We start from the raw sequence: 8937 nt of genomic DNA, 5'->3' as shown, positions 1-8937 counted from the left end.
CATTAGACAGCCACTTGGCTTTCTTGCATTTCTTTTTCTTTGGGATGGATTGAGTTGCTGCCTCCTGAACAATGGTACGGACCTCTGTCCATAGTTCCTCAGGCACTCTGTCTATCAGGTCTAATCCCTTAAATCTATTCCTCACCTCCACTGTATATTCATAAGGGATATGATTTCGGTCATACCTGTATGGTTTAGTGGTTTTCCCTACGTTCTTCAATTTAAGCCAAAATTTTGCAACAAGAAGCTCATGATCTGAGCCACAGTCAGCTCCAGGTCTTGTTTTGACTGACTGTATAGAGCTTCTCCATCTTTGGCTGCAAAGGACATAATCAATCTGATTTCGATATTGACCATCTGGTGACGTCCATGTGTAGAGTCGCCTCTTGTGCTGTTGGAAAAGAGTGTTTGCTATGATCAGCGTGTTCTCTTGGCAAAACTCTATTAGCTTTTGTCCTGCTTCATTTTGTACACCAAGGCCATGCCTGCCTGTTATCCCGGTGATTTCTTGACTTCCTACTTTAGCATTCCAATCCCCTATGATGAAGAGGACATCTTTTTGGGGTGTTAGTTCTAGAAGGTGTTGTAGGTCTTCATAGAACCGATCAACCTCAGCTTCTTTGGCATCAGTGGTTGGGGCATAGACTTGAATTACTGTGATGTTGAATGGTTTGCCTTGGATTCGTACTGAGATCATTCTATCATTTTTAAGATTGTACCCCAGTACTGCTTTTCCCACCCTTTTGTTGACTATGAGTGCTACTCCATTTCTTCTAAGGGATTCTTGCCCACAGTAGTAGATATGATGGTCACCTGAATTAAATTTGCCCATGCCTGTCCATTTTAGTTTGCTGATTCCCAAGATGTCATTGTTCAATCTTGCCGTCACATGTTTGACCACCTGCAGCTTACCTTGATTCATTGATCTGACATTCCAGGTTCCTAAACAATATTGTTCTTTACAGCATTGGATTTTCTTTTCACCTCTTCTTAATCTCATCTGCTTCTGTTAGGTCCCTGCCTTCTTTGTCCTTTATCATGCTTGTCTTTGCACAAAACGTTCCCTTGAGATCTCCAATTTTCTTGAAGAGACCTCTAGTCTTTCCCATTCTGTTGTTTCCCTCGATTTCTTTGCATTGTTCATTTAAGAAGGCCTTCTTGTCTCTCCTTGCTATTCTCTGGAACTCTGCATTCCGTTGGATATATCTTCCCCTTTCTCCCTTGCTTTTTGCTTCCCTTCTTTCCTCAGCTACTTGTAAAGCCTCATCAGACAGCCACTTGGCTTTCTTGCATTTCTTTTTCTTTGGGATGGATTGAGTTGCTGCCTCCTGAACAATGTTACGGACCTCTGTCCATAACTAACATGCCTAGATGGCAATTGCTTACTGATATATTTTATATTGTTTTATGTTGTGCTTTGGGGTTTTAATTTTTGTGAACCACCCAGAGAGCTTTGGCTATTGGGCAGTATAGAAATGAAATAAATAAATAAGCAGGTGAACCAGAAGTCTAAGTGGGCCTCATGCCACTGAGCTAATTCTACCCCTCCAGCCCCTAAAGAAGAAGCTTTTTGCCCCCGCCTGTATGCTGCCGCGCCCACCTCAGCAAGCCTGCATATGGAGGTGACCTGTTGGCCTTTTGATGACATCGAAGTTCTGACTGGTTTTGCATCAGTAACTTATCTCAAACCAGCCCAGGCATAGGGAGCAGACTGTGCCTGTTGGCATGTGTTCTGCAACCAATATCAACAGCTATGATATTGGCAACGTGTCAAGATTTGCAAACACTGCAACACCTTGCTTTTCAATGGTGAAATGCTTTTCAATTGCTGCCATGGTGGAAAGGTTCCACTACCACTGCTCACGGTTCCAGACTTCATCCACAAAATTGTCATTGACAGTTCTGCTCTGGCAAGCAATTCCTGAAGGACATTTGCATGTACAACAGTGCCCTACGCTTTGTTTCCTTCTACGCACCACTCAAGATGGAACCTGGATGTGACTCAGGGTCTTATAAATGGCACAAGGTTCATCATGCTTGCCATGCACAACAGCTGTCTGTATCAGGAAGCCCTCATTGGACAGGCTTAAAAGTAAGCAGATCTTCCTGACAAGGATCAGCCTTGTACCTTCTGACTCATCTCTCCCCTTCCAACATCACCAGTTCCCTGTTCGTCTGGCCTTTGCCATTAGCATCAACAAGAGCCAACGACAGACTGTGGACCAGGTTGGTATCTATCTGCCTACACCTATCTTCTGCTATGGACAACTCTACATTGCTGTGAGTCATGTGTGGTCACTGGCAAACCTCAGGATTCAGGTCATCAATGGACCAGTGGCCACCCTGGAGTTTACACCAAGAACATTGTATTCAAGGAGGTTTTGTAAATATAAAAGATGTACCACTTTGAATGTATCAATAAATGCAGTTAGTTGAGTTAAACCTTTTGTTAGATTCGATTTTTCTCTGTGAACTGTGTTCGCAGGTAACCAACTTGTAATAATAATGATGATGATTAACAAGGCAGATGGGGAATGCTCAGGTGTATGCAGGTACTGGATTTTGTATTTTTAGAATATGGGTTTGTACTATTAGAACATAACCTCTAGTACAGTGAGAAAAAGAGCAACTGTGAGACATTGATTTTATTTATTTATTTAATGTATCCATACACCACCTTTAGGGGCTGAAAGCCCCCTCAAGGTGGTTTAGATTTTTAAAAAATCACAAAAATGAAATGCCAGTAATATAAAAACAAAACACTCGATACCAAGCTATAAAATAGCAACAACCATTAATGTTTTTCAACTGTGGACCAGTAGGCTCCTAAGGGAGCAATCCTATCTAGATAGGCGGCCGCCTCCAAATTCAGAGGCGGCTGCCTATCCAAAGCAGGGCAGGAAAAGCACGGAGGGGATCGTTCCCTCTGCGCTTCTCCTGCCCTGCATTTTCAGCTAGCATTTCTAGCTGAACCCGTCAGTTCAGAATGGCTGCTGGAGGCAAAGAAGGGGCTGCTTGGAGGTGTGTGTTTGCATGGGTAGGGGGGTTTGATCTAGATGGCCTTTTAATTTCTTCCATCTCAATTCAGCTTTTAAAGGGAGTGATGCATAGTTAGAGACTTATGAACTCAAGACATTACTGCGAGTCCAGGATTCTATCATTATAAGATGATGTGGTCTTCAAAAATGTGAGTTAGAACTCCATATGGAGGTTCAGGCAGGCAGCAGCATTCAAGAGAGATGCACCCTTTTACTAACCCCTCCCTCAGCCCTGTTTGTGTGTGAGACTTGATTGGTGGAAGAGAGAAAGCGATGACCCTGCTCCTCAGTGCAATGCTAACAGCAACATTCCCCTCTAGTTGTAACGCCGATAAATAATTATAAAGACCCATGTCAAAATGCATTCACTGGGCATTTTGATTCTCTGTACTTCTTTTCCAGCTGTCAGGTTGCAATCTAGACATCTTACTTATACCTCTAAAGGTGCATTCCTATGGCCCTTCGGAGAGGGCATAGGAAGGTAGTCATGACTAACTTAAGTCCCATTCATTTCAGAGGGTCTACTCTAAGTAGGACTGACATTGGATACAACCCATTGCAATCATTGGAAGGTAAGTTGTAAAAAAAAAACCCTCAAAAAGGTTGGGACGGAAAAGAATAGTGCTGCTCTTCCCTCCCTTCTGTACTTTGAATAAGGCAATTCCTCTGCTTCGGAACTTCCGACCCTCCAATAGCGGTGTTCTACCCCCATGCAACCCTATGCACGTTTACTTGGAAGTAAGTCCTCAATGTTCTCAATGTTCATAGGATTGCAGGCTTAATGTTCCCAGGGCAAGGGGAGTATTCAGTCACTGAGCATCTTGCCCAGTTCCTTTTCTACCCACTCCTCTTCTCCCAGTATGCAGGTCTCCAATTTGATTCTGTAGCAGGGGAAAGACAAGGAATAGAGGAAGTAGCCCAGATGGTGGACACAGTAATGGTAGGAAGAGGACACAGTATGCCTAGAAAATCAAAGTTAAGTGTGCTGCTTATGAAGAAATTATCATCTTTTGTGCTGGATAGGTAGGCCAAGTTAGCAGCCCCGCTGCACTATCAACCCACATGGTTGCTCAGGGTGGCAAAATTGTTAGGCCACCAATGAAGCAGTGTGCAGTCCAAGAATTGCATTCCAGCATTGCCTGCAACACTGCAGTGTGTCCTCCTGGAGTACATCTCAGATCATTTGGTGCAGCTATTTGAGGCAACAAGTCATTGTATACTAGGCTACATATATACTGAAAAATGGATGTGTGTTTTTTTATGGCTTGAACTGGCAGAAAATGCTCCAAAGCTTTTCCAAAGCAATGTGTAGAATCTACACTGTAGATATATCTTCAGGGTATGCAGGAGCTGCCAACATTAAAACGCACAGATTGCTCACCTGTAGGATTGTTGGCTGATGGGTTGGAAGAATGATCAATGAGACACGTTGCCATATTATGATGAATAGGGCAACGAAACAAATATTTTGATTCAACCTGTGAAAGCTGAGTGCTTGCAAGGGCACAAAAGAGTGAAAATGTTGAAGCACCATTAACTGGGCTATTTTTCCTGAAATATTATTTTATCCTTGCCCTGCAGCTGCCTTCTTTAACTCTTCCATATCCAACCTTCTATAGCAATTCGTCACACACACACAACAACGTTCAGCATAGCAATTGTAAATCTAACATTGAAGGTGTATGTTTTCAGAGGAAGTGGTGTATTGTCCCTCCTGCTATAGGGTTCAGCTTTCATCATCTATTCTTGTGTTAGGGGGCAAACCTGACTAGATAGGCGGCCGCCTCTGACTTTGGAGGTGACCGCCTATCCAAAGCAAGGCAGGAGAGGCATGGGGGGGATCGTTTGCTCTGCACCTCTCCCGTCTTGCTATTTTTTGCTAGACAGCGGCTTTCAGCTGTCTAGCAGCAGTGGGGCATCTGGGAGAGGAAGCTGTCGTACGACACATTGGATGTGTTGTACGCGCAGCTCCGCTCTCCCTACCCCAGAACGCCCCCCAGCCCCACCCCTTTTCAGTCGCTCCGCGCTCCTCTTGCGAGCACGGAGGATGGGGCTTCTCTGCGCTGCCTCTGAGGCAGTGCGGATGGGGGGGGCAGTCAGTTTTCTGGGAAACAACCCCGGAACGGAGGCTCCAAGGTTGGTTCCCGGAAACGAGCGTATCCTATGGCCCTCTAGACAGTGTCTAGTGGCCAAAGGGTTGCTCTCTCCATGTTTTTAAATTGTAGTTTGTAACTTTTTACTGGTGTTCTCTTCTTTGGGAATTCAACTGAACTGAAAAGACTATATATTTCTAAATAAGAAAAGAAATATATTACCATCACAATATGGGAAGGAGTAAATTAACTGATGCATTGGTTGAACAGTCTGCCTTAATAACTGCCTGCTGGTGTCCATAAAAGATGCTATAGGCCATTCTATCATTATTTGAACAATTGCCACTGAGATTATGGGACATTATTCACCAGGTCATTTTGCCCTCTTGATACTAAATAATCAAATAAGAGTCAATGCCAAATAAGGTTAATACGGTAATGCAGTCCATTATGAAAGCGCTCTTCCTTTCAACGTGTGGGAGTCTGCCAAATGAGCCTATAGTACTGTACAAGGAAAATATCTTTGGACCAGTAAGTGCATATACACTTCAACTTTTGATAGATGACAAAAGGTACATTTATGCTGCATTAAACATGAGCAGCTCATCATTCAAAGATAATTGAATGAGCAAGTGAACGAGCAACGTGAGCCAGCTCCTTCAAGGCAGTTCTGGCAGCATTTGCATCTAGAGAGTTTTCAAAAAGTTAAAAGTGTTGTTTGAAATTTCTTTCAGAGCATATATTCAAGACAGGATATTTTTACATTTAGATTCTCTGCATTTATAAAAATACAATCTTATCACCAGATACGACAATTAAATAAAAAGTACAGCAGAGATATGTGAAATCCATCTTTTCTGATAGAAGCCCCCTGCCCCTGATATCTCTGTAATCGGCAGCTGATAATTGTGGCACAGTAATGATCTCTGGCCAGCTCTGCAGATACTCTGCTTCAAAATGACTGCGAAGAGGCTGTTCTCTAGATATGCAAATGGATGTGGGAGACAGCATTTCTCCATTAATCTTCATGAAAGTCTGTAACTTAGTATAATGGTTAGTGTGTCCAGTAGCATACCTATTAGGCACAAATGATGCTATGCCAAGCTTACCCCTACTGCAGAGAGATAGGCACACAATCTTCCAGACAGGAATTTTGTAGTCAGTCTCTTCCCTCCCAACTGCCAATGAACAATAACTGAAGTTGTGTGTTTTTTTGCAGATTGATTTGAAGAGTACAGATCAGGACAGAATATATCTCTTATAGCTAGGGGTATAGAACAAAATGCACCAACAGTACAGCACTAGACAGGTCCATGGTATGGATTGTATTGCTACTCAATGTACACTGAACCTGTGGAAGTCTGCAAGGGCAGCTACACTTTGAAGAAATACACGTGGACCCAACAACAACAAAGACAATTACTCTAATAACAGGCTGCAATACTGTCAGTCTTTCAGAAGCTGCAAAAATAGCTAATTGTCTTGAATTGTAAGATGAGTTCTTTGTATATTATGAATTATTCTTTGCACATTAAACTCAAGAATTAGCATCCAAAGAACTGCGCAACCAGTTTCACATACTCAAAGAGGTTTGAATTAGTGTTTCTCAAAAAGGAGCCCCCATGCTAAATGGAAATCAATTTTGAGGTGAGTTTTTCAAAAGTAGTTTACAATATGGCACACGGGTCCACTGTTCATGAAAAAAGTTACTCTTGATGAATGCAAGCAACTGGACCCTATTAAAGCAGTTATTTGGATCTTATGTACAAATATCAACGTAGGAGCTAGTTACATACATTCAACATTTGAAAGAGAAAACAAGTACGCTTTGTGGTGATGAGCTCATGCTGTGGTATCTGAGCTTGCCAAATCCCATGAGGTCTGGTGAGATAATTCATTTCAGTGTTTTGAAATATTAACTTCAATACATGCCTCCTTATAGTCCAGAGAGCACAGTTGGCCTTGTATTTAGATGCAATAAATCAGGTGACAAAATGAGGTCTTTGGTTTAACTCATCTATTCAACATTCTGTCTGTAAGATTGTCATGTGATTCACTCTGTTGAAGCTTGAGATATTAGAATGAGATTTAGTAGACACATACAGAAGACAAAACTCTACATTTCAAGTTTGAATTCCACTTCAGCTCCCATGCCCATTTTCAAGAGGTCCATGAAAGATATAAAACCTAAGATAATGTAATATTTTTCTTGTTTGAGGTATCAGAATGTGCATGTTCAAGACAATATTCTTTGTTTCAAGTAAAACCGAAGCTCAACTTCCTTATTCATTTTCAAAGAGAAAGAAACATACAAAATGGATTAACAAGACATCTGAAATGAGGCTTTCCGATCATTGTGCTTTACTATTATCGTCAAATACCTGTCTTCCAAAAATACTAACTTGGTCAGAATTTCAAAATTTTATATAATGTATATCCTAGCAAAATTGTCCATATAAATGTTCAAACTATTTTATTAATTTATATCCCGCCGTCCAACAGGTTGCCAGGACCACTTTCAGGAAGTTAAAATTACAAATAGAACAAATAAAAACAAACACAAACTTTAAACCACCACAATATTAGAGAGCACTATAAAAGCAGTGTGAACTAATATACATGTCGACTCCAAACTAAGCCCCACTGAGTTCAGGTGAGTACAGGATTTTTAAGTTAGTGTGTGTATAGGATTACAGCTGAAGGCATCCCCAAACAGGTAAAAATGGCAGGTAAGCACCACTATTTTATTTATTTATTTATTAACTGCATTTATACCCCGCCTTTTTTCCTCTTGCAAGGCACCCAAGGCGGCTTACATTATCCTCCTCCTCTCCATTTTATCCTCACAACAACAACCCTGTGAGGTGGGTTGGGCTGAGAGTCTGTGACTGGCCCAAAGTCACGCAGTGAGCTTCCATGGCTGAGTGGGGACTAGAACCCGGATCTCCCTGCTCCTAGTCCGACACTCTTACACCACACTTGTATTTAAATACAAGTTCAGTACACATTGGGTGCTTCTAGACAAGGCTTTTATCGTGCAATTGACCTTGCTCATTCACAGAATTTTCTGCGGTGCAGGGTTACAGATGTCATCATCTTCCACTGGTAACCCTTCCATGTTTTCCCACTGCTGTTCTTTTTGCTTACCAGAACAAACCTGTTAAGGAAGAAAAGATGGGATAGCTACACAATGTCTTTTGATTGTGAGAGACATAAGCTGTCCATCTGGAAGCACCGATTAGCATCCTTTAAAAACAGGGTGTTTCCACACAGAGGTCTCCCATTGCTCACAATCAAAAGGCATTGTGCAGCTATTCTATCTTTTCTTTCTTAATCGGGTTTTTTTCTGGCAAAAAACGGAGGGCAGAAGTGGTGGGGAAACACAGGAGGGCTACAAATTGAAGACGCCATCTTCTTGATCCCATTGTGGAATCCCGGGAATAAGGCAACGCAGTTGCACAATAGAAGTCTCTTCTGGAAACACCCAGTGAGAAAGCAAATTTATAGTGCAATCATATACAGAAACAATAGCACTCGATTCAGCCCATGTATTTTGGGGGTGGGTGAGGAGGTACTGATTTTGATGGCGCCAAACCATTCAAGGCTGATAGTTTACTTGAATGACAACAACCCCCGTTGATTTTTATTGCCGAGTTAAAAGCATGCTGAGGACGGCAGCCTGAGGACTGTAAAGGTAAAAGTGTCCCCAACCAGTCGTGTCCGACTCTAGGGTGCGGTGCTCATCCCCGTTTCTAAGCCGAAGAGCCAGCGCTGTCCGAAGACGCTTCCGTGGCCATGTGGCCGGC

Source organism: Heloderma suspectum, chromosome 1 (assembly GCF_057233095.1).
Source record: "Heloderma suspectum isolate Gila_16-S chromosome 1, 16-S_ref, whole genome shotgun sequence".
Taxonomy (NCBI): domain Eukaryota; kingdom Metazoa; phylum Chordata; class Lepidosauria; order Squamata; family Helodermatidae; genus Heloderma; species Heloderma suspectum.
The sequence above is the reverse complement of the archived record's forward strand: the minus strand, read 5'-3'. Positions refer to the sequence as shown.